Raw genomic sequence first — 17,816 nt, 5'->3', positions numbered from 1 at the left:
TTCCCACAACCCTAGTTATGGAGTTTAGTTACCCATAGTCATAATCACAATATTCAAATATATGATATAAGAATTCATGTACTTACTTCAATGAGAAAGAGTAAAATCCGAAAGTTCGCTTGATTAATCAACAAAAATCACCAACAATTACTTACAAGAATCTTAAAGTAATCAAGAATATCACAAAAAGTCTAATGATAATCAAAGGCCTAACCAAATAATCCAGAGTCTAACTAATAATCCAGCGTCTAACTAATAATCAAGAGTCTAACAATGGTCCAGAGTCTTACCTCAAAAACGAGGTTTTTCAAGGTATTTATAGAAAATAAAAACCTAATTAAACAAGGACTCTATTTGCTGGAAATCTGTGAAAACCCGGCTGGGTCGACGGACATCGCGACGGATTGTCGTGGTCACGACGGACCGTCATGGACTCCGTTGTCCCATACTTGTGCAATTTCTTCTGCTGCTCTCTTCATTACCCTCGACGGCAAGTATGACGGATCGTCACAGGCACAACGGTCCGTCGAGGGTCTTCGTTCCAAAACACTTAAACTCTTGGAATATGGGTACTGGGACTACTTCTCTGATCTTCATGACGAACCTGCAGGACGGACCGTCGTAGACACGACGGACCATCATGGACTCCGTGACCCCACACTTGGTCAGACTTTCCCATCTTCCTTCTGCAGCTCCGTAGGTGGTCTCTTCTGCATTTCTTCGCTCAAAAACCTCCGCATTTATCTATGGACAGATTTCCTTCAAATAAGGAGAAACTTATATAAAAATTAGCACAAAAAGTCTTTTGGACACACGAAACATAGGGGAAAAGTATTAATAATACAGTGAAACCACGGTATATCACCCATAGTGAGTGAATTTCCGGAGGTCTTTCCTAATGATATTCTCGGTATCCCTGCCGAACGGGAAATTAATTTTTGTATCAACTTCTCACCGAATACAAATACCATTTCAATTCCTCCTTATCGGATGGCTCCGGCCGAATTGAAAGAATTGAAGGCTCAACTCAAAGATTTACTAGACAAAGGCTTCATTAGACCTATTATTTCTCCATGGGGTGCTCCAATTTTTTTTGAGAAGAAGACGGATGAGTCCTTAAGAATGTTTATTGATTATCACCAACTCAATAAAGTCACTATTAAGAACAAGTATCCTCTGCTTTGGATTGATGACTTCTTTGATCAACTCCAAGGGACAAACTACTTTTCTAAGATTGGCTTGAGATCGAGGTATCATTAAGTTAGGGTGAGATGTGAGGATATACAAAAGACAAAAATTCGGACTAGATATGGTCACTATGAGTTTTTAGTAATGTCCTTTGGTCTCGCAAATACCCAGGTGGTGTTTATGGACCTCATGAATAGGGTGTTTCCAAGTAACCTAGATTCATTTGTCATTGTCTTTTGTCGACATCTTTGTATAATCGAAAAAAAAGGGTGATCGCATGAACCAATTGAGGGTGGTGTTACAAATACTTAAGGAACATCAATCATTTTCCAAATATAGCAAATGTGAGTTTTAGTTGTCGGTGACATTTCTCGGTCATATCATCTCTAGTGAGGGAGTTGAGGTTGATCCAAGGAAAATGGAGGCGGTGAAAAATTGGCGTAGGCCATCGATTCCAACCAACATTAGATCTTTGTTGGCTCTATCTTGTTATTATCCGAGGGTTTGTGGATGGTTTTGCGTCCAATGCATCTCCCTTGACTACATTGACCCAAAAGTGTAAGATATTTGAGTGGTCAGAGGCATGTTAGAGAAGCTTCCAAATTTTGAAACATAGGCTTACTGCCGCTCTGGTGTTGACTCTATCGAAGGGTACAAAGTGTTTCGTTCTATATTGTGACACATCCCGAGTGGGTTTAGGGTGTGTGCTTATGCAACATGGGAAGGTAATAGCCTATGCTTATAGGCAACTTAAGGCACGTGAGAGAAACTATCCAATTCATGACCTTGAGTTAGCGGCCATGGTATTTGCCTTGTAAATATTGGGGCATTACTTGTATGGTGTCCATGTTGATGTGTACACCTACCATACGAGTCTCTAATATGTGTTTACTCAAAAGAAGTTGAATCTCCGACAATGAAATTGGTTAGATTTGTTGAAAGATTACGACATGAGTATCCTCTATCACCCCAACAAGACCAATGTGGTTGTACATGTTCTTAGTCTTATGACTATTCATAGTGTGTCTTACATTAATAATGCCAAGAATGACCTAATGAAGGATAGTCATAGATTGGCTAGGTTTGGTGTGAAGTTGGAAGATTCTCCGAATGGTGGTTTCATGGTGCATCATAACTCCGATCATCATCAGTAGTTTAGGTGAAGTCCAAATAACACCTTGACAAATAAATGATGGAGTTGAAGAATCGGTCCTTCGTAAGACTAATGAGTCGTTATCCTTGGGGGGGGGGGATGGTGTTTTTAGATACCAAGGAAGATTTTTTTTCCCAAGGTAGATGAGTTGAGTAACCGGATCCTTGAGAAAACCCATGGTTCCCGCTACTCAATTCATCCGGGTTTGAAAAAAATGTACCATGATCTTAGGAAAGTATTTTGGTCGGAAGGTTTGAAGAAGGACATAGCGGAGTTTGTTTCTAAGTGACCAAATTGCCGACAAGTGAAAGCCGAACATCAAAAGAAGGGTGCTTACTACAAGAATTTCATTTTCCTACTTGGAAGTGGGAAGACATCAATATGGATTTTGTAGTGGATTTACCTTGAACTCAAAGGCAATATGACCCTTTATGGGTTGTTGTGGATAGGTTGACCAAGCCCGCTCACTTTATTCCTGTCAAGTCTACTTATTCGGCGGAAGATTATGCTAGGATCTTCATAGATGAGATTGTATGTCGCCATGGTATTCCGTTATCCATCATATCGGATCGAGGTGTACAATTCACATCTAGATTTATGAGGTAATTCCAAGAAGGGTTGGGTACTAAGGTGAAGTTAAGTACCGCTTTTCATCCCCAAACGGATGGTCGATCGAAGAGTACTATTCAAACCTTTGAGGATATGCTTAGGGTTGTTATTATTGATAAGTTAAATTGGGATAAATATTTGCCTTTGGTGGAGTTTGCTTATAATAATAGTTTTCATCATCCAACTACATGGTTCCCTATGAAGTCTTGTATGGTAGGAGGTGTAGGTATCCTATTGGATCGTTTGAAGTGGGTGAGACTTCGCTTCTTGGACCTGATTTGACTTATAAGACTTTTGAGAAAGTTCATATCCTAAGGAACCAGTAGCAAACGGCCTATAGTCGGCAAAAGTCTTATGCGGATCATAAGAGAAAGGATTTGGAGTTTGAAGAAGGTGATAAGGTGTATTTGAAACTTTTTCCTATGAAAGGGGTGGTTAGATTTTGCAAGATTGGAAAGTTGAGTCCTCATTATGTGGGTCCATATGAAATCTTGAAAAGGGTTGGTAAGGTTTCCTATGAATTGAGTATTCCCAGTAAATTGGCTTCGGTTCATCCGGTTTTCCATGTTTCCATGTGTAATAAGTGCATCAATGATCCCGAGTCTATTTTTCCTATTGAGGGTCTTGGTGTGAAGGATAACCTCTCTTATGAGGAAGTGTCTGTTCAAAATCTTGATAGTTAAGTCAAGAAGTTAAGGAATAAAGATGTGGCTCCCATAAAGGTGATTATGGAATAATCATCTAGTTGAGAGTGCAACATGGGAGGCCGAGGCCGAAATTGTGTCCCGTTACCCTCATCTATTTGATAACTAAGGTTAGAACTACTAACCTTAGTTATCAAATAGATGAGGATAGCAGGACTTCATGTTAGTCTCGGTCTCCCATGTTGCGCCCTCAACAAGGTAGTTCCTCCATACAACCTTTGCGGAGGCAACTTTGTTATTCCTCAATTTCTCAAGTTGGTCATCAAAAATATCAACCGGGACCTCTTCATATAAACATGGAACACAGGATGAATCATGGCCAACTCATTTTGTAACCTCAACTCATAGGCAACACTCCCAACTAGCTTCAAAATTTCATATGAGCCCACATAACGAGGACTAAGCTTCCCCTTCTTTCAAAACCTCATCACCCCTTTCATGGATGAAATTTTCAAATAGATCTAATCTCCTACTTCGATTTCAAGGCCCCTCTTTGTATTGTCTGCATAAGATTTTTTGTTGACTTTGAGCCTCTTTTACTCTATCTCTTATAATCGAACCTTCTAAAGAGATTCATAAACCAAATCGGGACCAAGTAAAGAAAACTCACAGACCTCACATCGTCCAACGGGGCATCTACACCTCCTCCAATAAAGTGCTTCGAAGGGTGCCATAAGGATAGTTTAGTGGTAGCTATTATTATCGGAGAATTCTATCAAGGGTAGGTTGTCATCCCGATTACTTTTGAAATTGATAACCCATGCCGTTAACATATCCTCAAGGGTTAGAATAGCGTGTTCCACTTGACCATCCGTCTTGGGATGAAAAGTGATGCTAACCTTCACTTTCATACCAATACCACCTTGGAAAGCTTTCTAAAAATGAGAGGTAAATTGAGTGCCTCTATAAGAAATAATGGACAAAAGGGCTCCATGTAACTTCACTATCTCTTTGATATACAATTTGGCATAGCCTTCCGCCGAATATGTGACTTGTATGGGAAGAAAATTTATGGACTTGTTTAACCTATCCACGATGACCCATATCATGTCATGTTTTCTTCTAGTACGAGGCAACACTACTACAAAGTCCATGTTAATATCCTCCCATTTCCATGTAGGGATATCTATATTTCGAGTCAAGCAACCCGGGCTTTGGTTCTCCACTTTTACTTGTTGGCAGTTTGGACACTTAGCAAAAAAATCCACTATGTCTCTTTTCATACCATTCCACCAATATGTTTCTCGTAAGTCGCGTTACATCTTTGTAGCACCCGGGTGAATGGAATACCGGGAGCCATGAGCCTCTTCCATGATCAATTCTCTCAAACCATCCACATCCGCTACACACAACCTTCATTGCTGCCTAAGCACCCCATCTTCTCCTTTAGAGAATGATTCATTACACTTACTAAGGACCGTTTCCTTAAACTCCATTAATAGGGAATAAAGGTATTGCTTGGATTTTACCCAAACCACTAAAGATGACTCGGAGTTGTGGCGATTCAGGAAACCACCATTTGGAGAGTCTTCTAGTCGTACACCCAAACGAGCCAACCTATGAACTTCTTTTACTATCTCATTCTTATCATCAACAACATGAGTCACACTACCCATGGACACTCTACTTAAAGCATCCTCTACCACATTAGCTTTCTCGGGATGGTAAAGGACACTCATGTCATAGTCCTTTAAAAGTTCTAACCATCTCCTTTGATGTAGGTTCAAATCTTTTTAGGTAAACATGTCACGACCCGAAACCACCCCCTAGAAGTTAGGGAGAATCCTCGGTTCGTGAATGGATGTACTTGACCATTTGGGATCTTGTAGAAGCCCTTTAATTATCGTTCATTACATAAGACATGAAAAGTAGTGCGGAGTTAAGACTTTTGAAGACATTTAATATAAAAAGGAACACTTTCGTAAATACTTAAAGAATCACATCGTCACAAGACAACTTAAAGACCAACATAATTAACTTAGGGTCACTGCCCTTTACATTTAAATTAGATACATAATAAATCTTAACATAAAGAAACTAACAATTTAGGAATTATGCGCTCGAATATATGAGGACACACTTTGTCTTGAGAGGAACTTTCCCAAGCTTTGTCTTCTAGACTTCAACCTTGCTTCAAAAACCTATACGTTAATAGTACAGAAAAGTATGGGGTTAGTATAAAACAATCTACTAAGTATGGCATATGAAAAAACATGTAAAAAGGGACATTTTAGTAAACACATTTTCATGTCAAGTAAGTAAAACATTCATGAATATAGAAGTAAAACAACATAAGAATCATCATTTAACACTTAGGGAGGAATTTCCATAATTTTAGCAAAAGAAAGCAAATTACAGTAATCTTTCAAAATTATAGTGAATTCAATTTAACCCTTACGGAGAACTAAAAAGACTCCAAAGTAGTGAACTTCCAAAGTATAGCCAATGAGGAAGTGAACTGATTTCCGTAAGAGTTTCCCTAACAAGGTTATCCTAAGACTCACCAAGGTAAGACATCAAGGAAGTGCGCATATGCATCCTTCAATGCACACCAAAATGATCCTCTAGACTATCCTTTTTTGGCTTACTCAGCTCGGGATAATAAGCCCCCACTGAATGACACGACATTATAAGAACACTCAACAACACACCAAAGTCTTCTCTTTCGGAATGCCTACTTAGTGAAATGAGTAGATGGCGTCCCATACCACCACATAGCCTAAGTAGTACACTCTGTTAGAAGGTTTGGCACCAAGACTATCATTTCGGAAGGTCCTACTTAGTACAATGGATAGATAGCGTTCCATACCACCACCTACCCTAAGTAGTAGATTCTTTTAGAAAACTTAATTCATTAAATTCACATAAGACTCACAACCACTCACCTTTCGGGAGGTCCTACTTAGTGAAATGGATAAATAGTGTCCCATACCACTACATACCCTAAGAGGCCATTCTTTTAGGAGACTTAGTACTTTCATTAATTTTGTGGGAGTTAAATTAACCGACATAGACCATGAGATCTTGACATGGAATTTTGACATTACCCCCTATCGGATGAGGGATCCTCACTTGCCTAGTATGAGGTCATTCTCTTAGATTTTACATGGCTTGCCCAATAGCTATACCTATGTGGGCACATAGTTAAGGGGTAAGGAGATATCTACTAAGTAACTCATTCTCTACTAACGAGGAGTACACATCTCAAGATGTACACTGGAATACAACATCTCAACTCACAAAGTGTAATCCACCTCTTCTTCATATCCTCTCGATTCTAGGAATAACTCCCTATCTCAACATTATAAACTATAGGTTAAGGATAACTAGTGAACACCACATCTCAACTCAAGAAGGGCATTCATCCTCCAACCTATCTTAGGAAGCTCATTACGAATAGTGAGGTTGCTACTAAACATTTAATCTCAACTCACAAAGAGTTTTCACCCCAAAACTCCCCTTCTTGACTTAACTTAGCTTCATTCATTCATTCAAGTGTGAGTGTGTGTACATGTGAGCACACCTTGCACATAAGAATCATTTACATTTAATTCTATGCATGTTTAGACCTTCTTTCATCACATCACACTCTGCATATTTCACATAATCATATAAGTCCTTTACGCATAATCTTTAATATCCTTCTCATAACAAGCTCCATAAAATAATTAACAAGAATAACATAATTTAAGCATACTCTCAAGCCTATTTCAAATAATATCTTCATGAGGCACATTCAACAAGAATAACATTGTTACCTTCTTACATCACATAACAAGCCTTCATGGCCTTATTCACAATAAACAAGTAACTTCACATTCATACAATTCAAGTAAACACCACCACCAAGAAGGTGGACCATACCACTCAAGAGCATTTTGTAATTAAAGCTAAATAACATAACCAACTTACCCTTCACACAAAATTTCATCACCAGTAACATTTTCACTCAATAATTCATCATAATTATCCCTTAGGGCAGTAGCTAAATATCAATAACAACACAAGTAAAGCAAAGCTCAAAGACTACAAAACTAAGCTCATTTAACCCATTTCTTAAGCCAACATTTGATGAAAAGCTTTAAAATAATTATATTGAAGTTTTAATCTTAAAATCATCAGCTAACATTGGAATTACAATTATTAAGTCATCTAAATCATTTTCATGCCCATATTTAGAGTTTAAGATAGAAGAGACTAGGGTTGAGAACTCTTTTCGAAATCTTTTAGAAAGGACTCCTTGAATGGAACACAGTTCAAGGAAGGATACCATACCCAATGATTTTTTGTGAAGAAACAACCACCAACAGCCCTCCTATTTTCTTCTTGACTTCTAGCTTCCAAGGTGACTTGAGAGAGTACTCTAAGGGAGAGGGGTTTTGGGTTTTGGTAAATGGAGTCTAAAATTAGTTCTTAGGGTTTGAAACACTTTATATACCTAAATAACCTTAAAAATAACTTCCTAGGGTCATAAAAGACTTGGGGTGAATTTACCAAACACCCCAAGACTTGGCAGATTTTTCATAGCTTTTGGGATAGTATTTACCAACGGACCGTTTGCCAAAGGACGGACCATTGGTGGGGTTTCGTTGGTTGAGACTTAGCTCCATTAGGAGATTGTCCAACTGAACATTCAGTTCCAATCGACTCCCATGGTTGACGGGCCGGTGGTTGACCAACGGACTGTCCCTTGGGTCGTCGTTTGCTCACTCTTTTGGCAGCTTGTTGCCACGAGGTGTGGTCCTCTTTTTGGGACCCTTGTGGGTCCTAGATGGTGTCGTACCCAAACGTTAAACCCTTAAACATAGTAGTCTAGGTGTTAGTAACATCCCACAGCAATTTCGATTAAAACTAACACGCAAAACTCACCCAAACACATCAAGACACACAAGCGCTCACATCTTCCGAACGTCATGGACGTTCTTGGACGTTTAACCTCAAAACGTAACCAAGCTTCACAAACTGCCTAATAACACTAAAGTAAATAATTTTAAAACAAAATTAAATAAATAAACACTCAGGATGCTCTAGTTCAACTTTGTTCGTTTTAGGGTGTTATATTCTCCCCCGCTTAGAACAACATTCGTCCTAGAATAACACTAAAACTTCAAGAACAACTACCACTCATGTAACATCACATAACTCATTATAATCATGATAAAAACACCCAAAATCAAAGCATCAACTAGCAAGGAGTGTCATTTCACATTTTCAAACACTTTAGCAACATATGCAACTCTTGCCAACTTAAAAACTTCAAAACTCACCCTAAACAATCTTTTATGGAGGAACTAACTTCTCCAACATTAAACATATTCATATACAACGCTTTTGCATACATTGAAACTTAAATTAAGTCAAGGCAAATTTTTAAAAAAAATGAGAATTCCTACATTGAGCATTCACTGTATTCACTGCCAACATGCTTAAAAGTTTCAAAATTTCATTATTTGAGTAATTCATCAAGATGAAATGATCATATGAAGTATAATGCACATAAACTCATCTCATCACACATTGAAACCACAATTCATGAAAAATTCAATTTCCTCAAAACTTGGACTTACTTACAGTGAATTTAAAAAATCAATGTGTCACATGCTTAAAATTTCAATAATGAACCTTTAAAACAACTTTAACAAGATCACATGAAAATATGAGAGACAAAACTATACTAACTTACTCCAAATAGACTTGGTAAGTTACACTAAGTGCAATTTGAGAGTAGCATCCCATACTACCACTCCCACTTAGTGACCCTACTCCCAACTCATGTCCATCAAGACTGAACATCAACCTTACAAGTTAAGCATAACACTTTCCTCTTAGGATTCAAGCCTAATAAAACTCCCTTAAACACCATTTTATTCAACTCTTAGGCATCACTTATCTAAATTTCATGGAACAAAACACTCTTACTAGGCATTTGTACCACATTTCCTCCTTAGGAAAAAAATACACAAGAACCTCAACCAAATCACAAGAACAACTGCTCAAACATTAACCACACAAGATGGTTGCCCTCAACTCCTACAAAAATCTCAACTTTCGTTCAACATTTCTCAAATTTACACCTTAAAGCATTTCTACCATCATTGAACATAATCACAAGATAACTCATTTTCTCTTAAAGGCACTTTATTCAATCATTATAGTTCATACCATGCTTAGAACTACATCACCATAAAAGTTCTCATCACAATACTTCCAATCTCTTAAATCATACCTAGCCATAAATGGCATCACATCACAATTTTTCAAAACATCCTTCACATTCACTCTTCTAGCCACAAACCATCATAACATCAAAACTCACCTTTTCTCTCCCTCAAACTTAGAAACATCTCCCCTTCCAACAAATCACCTATAGGTCTCATTAAACACTATCAAATCATAGAAACCTACACATACTTATCAGTTAGCACCATATACCAACAACATGCTCGAGATTTGCATTATACAAACTACTAGAAACAAAAATAGGGAGAACTAGGGAGATGAACATTCAACAATCTCATTGGGAACAACCCTAGTTTCAGTTTTCTTTAGTTCAAAATATTTGAATAGCCTCCTAGGAAAAGGAATCCAAGAGATAAAACCCATACCTTACTATTGAATTGAATCTACGAAGATTACCCCATACTTTGCACGAAAAATCTTGAAAAACTGCCTTGAAATCGCCTAAGGACAATTATTCACTGTTTTTTCTTACATTTTTTACTGTTTTTGAGTCATGAGGTTTTTTACATAGTTAAACATGATTCTAAGTCTTACAAACTGAATATTGACTAATTCAACTTAGTCTAATTAACTTAAATAAATAATAAATTAGCAAATTACAAAAATGCCCCTCCTAAATCGACAAAAAATTGGAGAGCATTCGACTTAGCCAAATTTGAAAATTTGGTAAGGTGTCTCAGGTTGACCATGAATTTTTAATTAATTAATTAAGTTTGTAATATAATTAATTAAGTTGTCTAGGGTAATTAATAAAGTACCCCTAAGTCACTAGGACCATAACCAACCTCTTTGAACCATCCAAAGTTAGGTACTACGATGTTTCTATAGTTAGTTACCCAGCTAGTGTAACCAGGTGATATTTTAGGATTTCGGTTATACTACATAGTTTATTTTAGTTAGCCTATGTTATTTAGCTAGTCATGTAAGTTATTTAGAGCCTAGGATTGGTTAGGATGCTAGGCCCCACGTGGCTTTACCCGTACGCGTGCCTTCCCCCTAACCGCCCTAACCAAATTTGGTTAGGCTTGGCTCTTGGTCTATTGGAGGTTAGCACATGTTGTTGCTGCGCACTTCTTGTCCAAGGATCCTCACTATGCCCTTGGGCACTAATTAATCTACATGATCATTTTAAATCATCATGTACCATGGTACCTAGGCTTGACTCTTGGATTCCTTGTACCGAACGTGTGTAATCTATGAAATCAAAAGTTTTAGCTTAGGGTCTTCATTGCAGGTACGATTCCTAAACAAGCTTGGAGTTGAGAATTTTAACATCAAAGTGTATCTTATGTTACTTGTTAATACATAGAAATTGGCTAACACCCTTAAGCCAATATTCCCTAACATACCCAATATTACTCAATATTGGGCATTGGGATGCTTATGTACCCCAATACATATTCTTAAATCCTAACAGACCGTTCACTAGACAAGTACATTTTTTGGAATGTTACATTAGCATTGGGTTTCACTTGCACCCTTGCATCCCTAGAACCTTGAGTAGCCAATACTTGAGTCAAGCTATGACCGACTGACCTTATCAAAACATTAGTCATGGCCCCTTCTTTAATAGAAACTTGAGGGTTTTGAGGAGCTTGAGGGGGAACCACCTCATTCAAATTCTCTTCTTCAGAAATTCGAGCATTGTTTCTCCTTGTATACATTGTCTATAAGCACAATAAAAATATTAAAAGAAAATGACTACATAGAGTTAATACTCTTAGGCATGACTAAGGAATAACAAGAGAGTGAGAGTTCCTAAGCATCACATAGTATCTCATTCATAAGTGTTGTGCGCTTCACAATTATGAATAAGACCCTACATAGAACCAAAGTACCCCTTAGGCGTAACCAGCGTCGTCGTCCTCAAAAAGGACTATGACAAGCCCATAGCATACATCATAGCACATCATAGGTCAAAATTTTGGAGAAATTAAAAACTTTACATATAGAGTTTACATAGACTCCTCACATACGAAGTGTACATAGACTTCTCTTTTAGCATAACAAATCATTTAGAAGTCTAAAGTATCATCTCACATATAAACCATCTAAAAGAGTATGAATCACAATAGTTTGGACATAGCCTTAGTCTATTACAGTATGTCATATGGGCTACAGTGAAAGTATCAACATGAGAATGGAATAATTGTCTCAAAACATAGAGAAAACTAATAGGGCTGCCACACCCGGGTTCTAGACCCTAGATGAGACCGGCGTCATTAACCTCTCAGAGGTCGCAGACAAGGCTCTTCTTAGCTTTCATCACAATCATATAGTTAAATTTAGCGCAAAATTTAAAACTTTACTGAAGTGTACCTAGAGGACTTCATATAATTTCTGCATAAGAGTGATATACTAACGACTCAACATAAACAACCATCTATTAATGGATTGAACAAATGAAACGAAGAATTCATAATATTATTAATAGTTTCCAAACCTGCATTAATATAAAATATTGAACAAATATTTGAAAGGAAATGCTAGGAACAACATCCACTAGATATGTCTAATCTACTAAAGCTAGAATATAAAGCGTAGGCATCCACAATCTCAAGAGGTCTTACCAAAGTCGGGAGGTAGTAGTAAAAATAGCTTCAAACGAACCTTCAATCTTCTTCAAGGACCTACGCCTATAAAAATAGTAATAGTACATGAGTTAATACATACTTGTACTAAGTATGAGTATATGCACATAAACACATAAGGACTATGCATGATCAAGGAAAGTTCTTCCTATAGCAACATGCTATTTTTGGAAAGTGAAGTCTCTTTACTTTCCTAATTCGTTAATTATGAATCATGCTATGAGCATGACATATTTTCATGCATTTAAAGCACACAAATCATTTTCTATATGAACAAAAAACCTGGGATTATGAACATAATTTTAGAACAACTTGAGCAAATATTTATATTTTTGCTCTCCCTTAAGCCATGAGCTCCTCTCCCATGCCTTATTATATTTTTCAGTCTTTTCTTCTTTTTGTTGTGTAGTTCAATGATCTCCTTCGATATTATGTTTTACTAACGAGTGCAGTGATTCATTATAGTCCCATTCCTACAATTAATCAACTAAGTAACACAAAAGACTAAGGAAATGATTTGACCACCCTACTCACAAGTTATTCTTTCCATTATTGTTAAATTGGGCATGAAGTCTTTATAAGCCAATCATTATTGGAAATGCCTATTATTTGATCAGTTACATAGAATAACGATTATTGTCTATGCCCATTATTTTATCATTTGCATGATATAAAGATTATTGGCTATTCCCATTATTTTATCATTTGCATAATATAAAAAATTATTGGGTAAGCCCATTAATTGATCATTTGCATAATATAAAATTCTTGTCTATTGATCATTTGCATGATATAAATATTATGGGGAATTGATTAGCCATTATGTTTTGCTCCCTTTATTGTCATAAGCCAATAACTATTAAAACTTCAATCTTTTCAGACATTCGTGATTTGATTTGATTATGCTTTTGCTTAGTTAGTTCACTTTGAACTTACATATCTTCTTCTTTGATCTCATATTCACTTTGAACATACTTTTATTTATTTCTTTCTTTATTACTTTATTTAAGAAATCTTTACCATTAAACTTACATAGATCATGTTAGCTAACATGAAATCCAGTGTCTTCCCCACACTGAAAAGAGGTGGTTCATCGGCTAAAGTCAAACCGAATACTAGCATTTAACCGACATAGATCATGTGACCGAATATTAAATCCAGTGTCTTCCCCACACTGAAAAGAGGTGGTTCACCGACCAATGTGAAACTGAATACTCCCTAGCTTTCTTAGGTGGATCCTCTAGCTAATAACCTATGCTGGAAACATAGTTCAAAGACTAGGAGATTTTAAAGACCCTTATCCACCTTGGTGGTAGTCTCATCTCATCAGGCTTACATGTGCTTGCACAAGCTCATTGGTAGTCTATCGGTGCTTTGGTCAATTTATCATACTTAACAACTTTTAAAGTTGACTCATATATTATGGAATCTTGCTTCTAGTATGAGGTATGCTTAGCTCAATTGATGACTTGTCATCCCTTTCTTTACTTGATGAATGTGAACTTGAATCCTACATTATCATTATGGTGTGAATGAGACTTGTCTCACGATTTCTAACACCCTCTTATGTAAGTATCTTTAACATAATTGTTTAGTTGCACTTTAACACCCCATTCTAGGTCAATTTCATGACTCATAAGCTTTTAAGTTATTTAATTACTAAACTTATCTTGTTCAATCTTATTCGGTAGTCTTGTACGATTCTTTATGAATGTTGTGAAGACTTATTTAATGTGCTACTATGTTCACAAGTTCATTTATAGAGGGTATCTTGGGACTGGTCCCAATCACTGTCATACCCTGGGTTATGATTTCAATGAGCTACAACTTGTCAAGTCATTCTATAACATGTATTTGGCCTTACAATAACATCATAATTTACATTGGCCATATAATATTCGAATGACTTAGTCATTGGCCAGCTTTATATCATTTTTGGAAATAATATTACTAGCCAATTTATTTGCATAAACCAAACATTCACTAAACATTGGTCATGAGAATATCATTACCAAAGTCAATTAACTTCATGTATATACTATAGTAATCTCATCATTTTATGCAAGCCAACTTTTACCATTTGTTTTAGTTAGATCATAAGAACAATTCAGTTTTTAGTTTGGCCAATCTATAATGTTCATTTGGTATTGAAGATTCATTAACTAGCTTTGCTTCTCATTCTTATTTTTTCTTTGAAACATTGAATTCCAAACACTTACAAACATATCTATTGTAAAACACAAACAGTAATCAAAACCTTCATTCCTTTCAACAATAAACTGAATTTCATAAATGACTTATAACAATATAATCTTCTAAAACACAATGAGACATTAATTATATGGATCTAACCTATAGGTCTCATTCGAATTCAAAACGTTTGAAAAGCCTGTTGGGGAAAGAAATACAAGAGAGAAAACCCATACAAAACTGTAGAATTGAATCTACGAAGATTACCCCCTACTTTGCATGAAAAATCTTGAAGAACTGCCTTGAAATCGCCTAAGGAGTTTTGTTCAATAATTTTCTTACATTTGTTACTATTTTTGAGTCATGAGGTTTCTACCCCAGTTAAACGTGAGTCTAAGTCTTAGTAACTTGATATTTACTAATTCATCTTACGCTAATTAACTGAATGAAATAATCAATTGGATATTTACCAAAATGCCCCTCCTAAATTGACTAAAAATAGTAGACCATTTGACTTAGCCAAATCTTAAAATTTGCTAAGGTGTCTCGGGTTGACCTTGAATTTTTAATTAATTAATGAAATTGCTAATTTAATTAATTAAGTGACCTAGGATAATTATTAAAGTACCGCTAAGTCACTAGGACCATAACCAACCTCTTTGGAGCATCCTAGGTTAGATACTATGATGTTTCTTTAGTTAGTTACCCGGCTAGTGTCACCTTGTTAGATTTTAGGATTCGGGTATACTAGTTAGTTTATTTTAGTTAATCCTAGGTTAGTTAGTTAGTTAGTTAGGTAAGTTAGTTAGAGCCTAGAGTTTTTTAGGAAGCTAGGCCCTACATGGCTTTACCCGTGTGTACGCTTGCCCCCTAACCGCCCTAATCGAATTCGATTGGGGCTTAGTCGCTTGGTCTCTTGCACATGTACTTACACATGTGTTGCTGCTCATTTCTTGTCCAAGGACCCTCACTATGTTTTTGGGCACTACATAATCTACATGATCATTTTATATGTTCATGTGCTATGGTACCTAGGCTTGACACTTCGATGCCTCGTACCTAATGTGCTAAGAATCAATAATATTAGCTTAGGGTCTTCATTGCACGTACAATTTCTAATAAAGCTTGGATTGGAGCATTCGAGCATCAAAGTATATCTTAATACATATAAATTGTCTAACACCCTTAAGCCAATATTATCTTACTTGCCCAATATTACTCAATATTGCGCATTGGGATGCCTATGTACCCCAATACATATTCATAAAACCTTATAGAACCTTCACTAGAGAAGGACATTTTCTTGAATGTTACATTATCCCCCCCCCAGGAACATTCATCCCCGAACGAGACTACCCATCATTTTGAATCAAAGAGGGTATTTTTAAAAAACACATCAATACACTTGAAATTTTACTCTTTGTAAATATCTGATGCACAACTTACTCTGGATTATGCACATCACTCAAAGCTTATTTGAAGCTTCATATATGAAATTGAGGAACTTCCATCTCAATCTCACTTTAACTCAATGCACATCACAACTCATGCAACACAAATATCATGTCAATGCTATAGAAAAATAAAAAGCGACATGAATGCAATCATGAACTCATATTAACTCATATAGTGCAGGTATAAAACACACATTTATGGACTTAAAACAAAAAAACTGACTAATGCACTAAAATTTAGAGTTTCATAAACAAAATCAGACTTAGGAAGAGTATACCTAACCTCAAGAATTGAACAAGTGTGGGTAACGGGATTTCATGTCGGCCTCGGCATCCCATGTTGCTACCTCAACAAGATGGTTCCTCCATAACACCTTTACAGTGGCAACCTCCTTATTCCTCCGCTGCTTCACTTGGCAATCTAAAATTTAAGCTGGAACCTCTTCATAAGAAAGGTTCTCACTTCATACCTTCCCACAAACTTAGATATATCTCGCTTCATCCCTTGCCACCAATAGATTTCCTTGAGATCATGATAAATTTGGGTGGAACCTGGATGAATGTAATACCTGCTGCCATGAGTCACTGCAATAATATTAGTGCTCAAATTATCAATACTGGGCAAACAAAATTTGCCCTTGTATCTAAGCACACCATCCTCCCCTAGGGAGAATTATTCATTCAACTTACTTAAAACTGAGTCTTTCAACTCCATGAGCACTGGGTCGAAATGCTGCCTATCTTTAACATCTATAACAAATGAGGATTCAGAACTAGAATGAACTGAAACACACCACTTGGTGTATCTACCAGTCGTACACCTAACCTAACCAATTGGTGTACCTCTTTAACCAACTTCTTCTTCTCATCATCAATATGAAACACAGTACCAATGCTTAATCGGCTCAAAGCATCGGCCACTACATTGGCCTTAGCTGGGTGATAGTAGACCCTCATGTCATATTCCTTGAGAAGATCAAGTCATCTTCTCTAACGAAGATTCAATTCTCTATGTGTAAAAACATATTGAAGACTTTTATGGGCAGTTTATAGATCAACATGTACACTATACAAGTAATGTCTCCAATGTTTTAACGCAAATACCACATCAGCTAACTCAAGATCGTGGGTAGGGTAATTTTTCTCGTGGATTTTCAACTGTCTTGATGCATATGCAATCACCTTGCCATCCTGCATAAGAACACATCTCAAACCTACTCGAGAAGCATCACAGTATACCACATACACTACACCACTCCTTGGAAATGTGAGAACTGGGCATAAGTGAGTTGGCCTTTAAGCTCTTTTCACAAGTTTCATACCACTCAAACTTCACCTTATTCTTTGTTAAAGTTATCACAAGAAGCGCAATAGTGGAAAATACCTCAACAAACCTACAATAGTAATTATCCAAACCCGAGAAACTTCGGATGTCTGTAGGAGTGAGGGGTATCGACCAATTCATTACTACCTCAATCTTTTTCGGATCAACCCTACACCCTGGTCGGACAAAACATGACCAAGGAAGGTCACTAATCTCAGCCAAAACTAACATTTGCTGAATTTTGCATACAACTGATGTTCCCTGAGTACTTGCAATGTCATTCGCAAATGTTGTTCATGCTCTTCTCTAGACTTGGAGTATATGAGGATGTCATCTTTATATATTTTACAAAAGAATCAAGGT

The sequence above is a fragment of the Solanum pennellii genome, chromosome 3 (genome assembly GCF_001406875.1).
Source record: "Solanum pennellii chromosome 3, SPENNV200".
Taxonomy (NCBI): domain Eukaryota; kingdom Viridiplantae; phylum Streptophyta; class Magnoliopsida; order Solanales; family Solanaceae; genus Solanum; species Solanum pennellii.
This window is presented reverse-complemented; position numbering follows the sequence as displayed.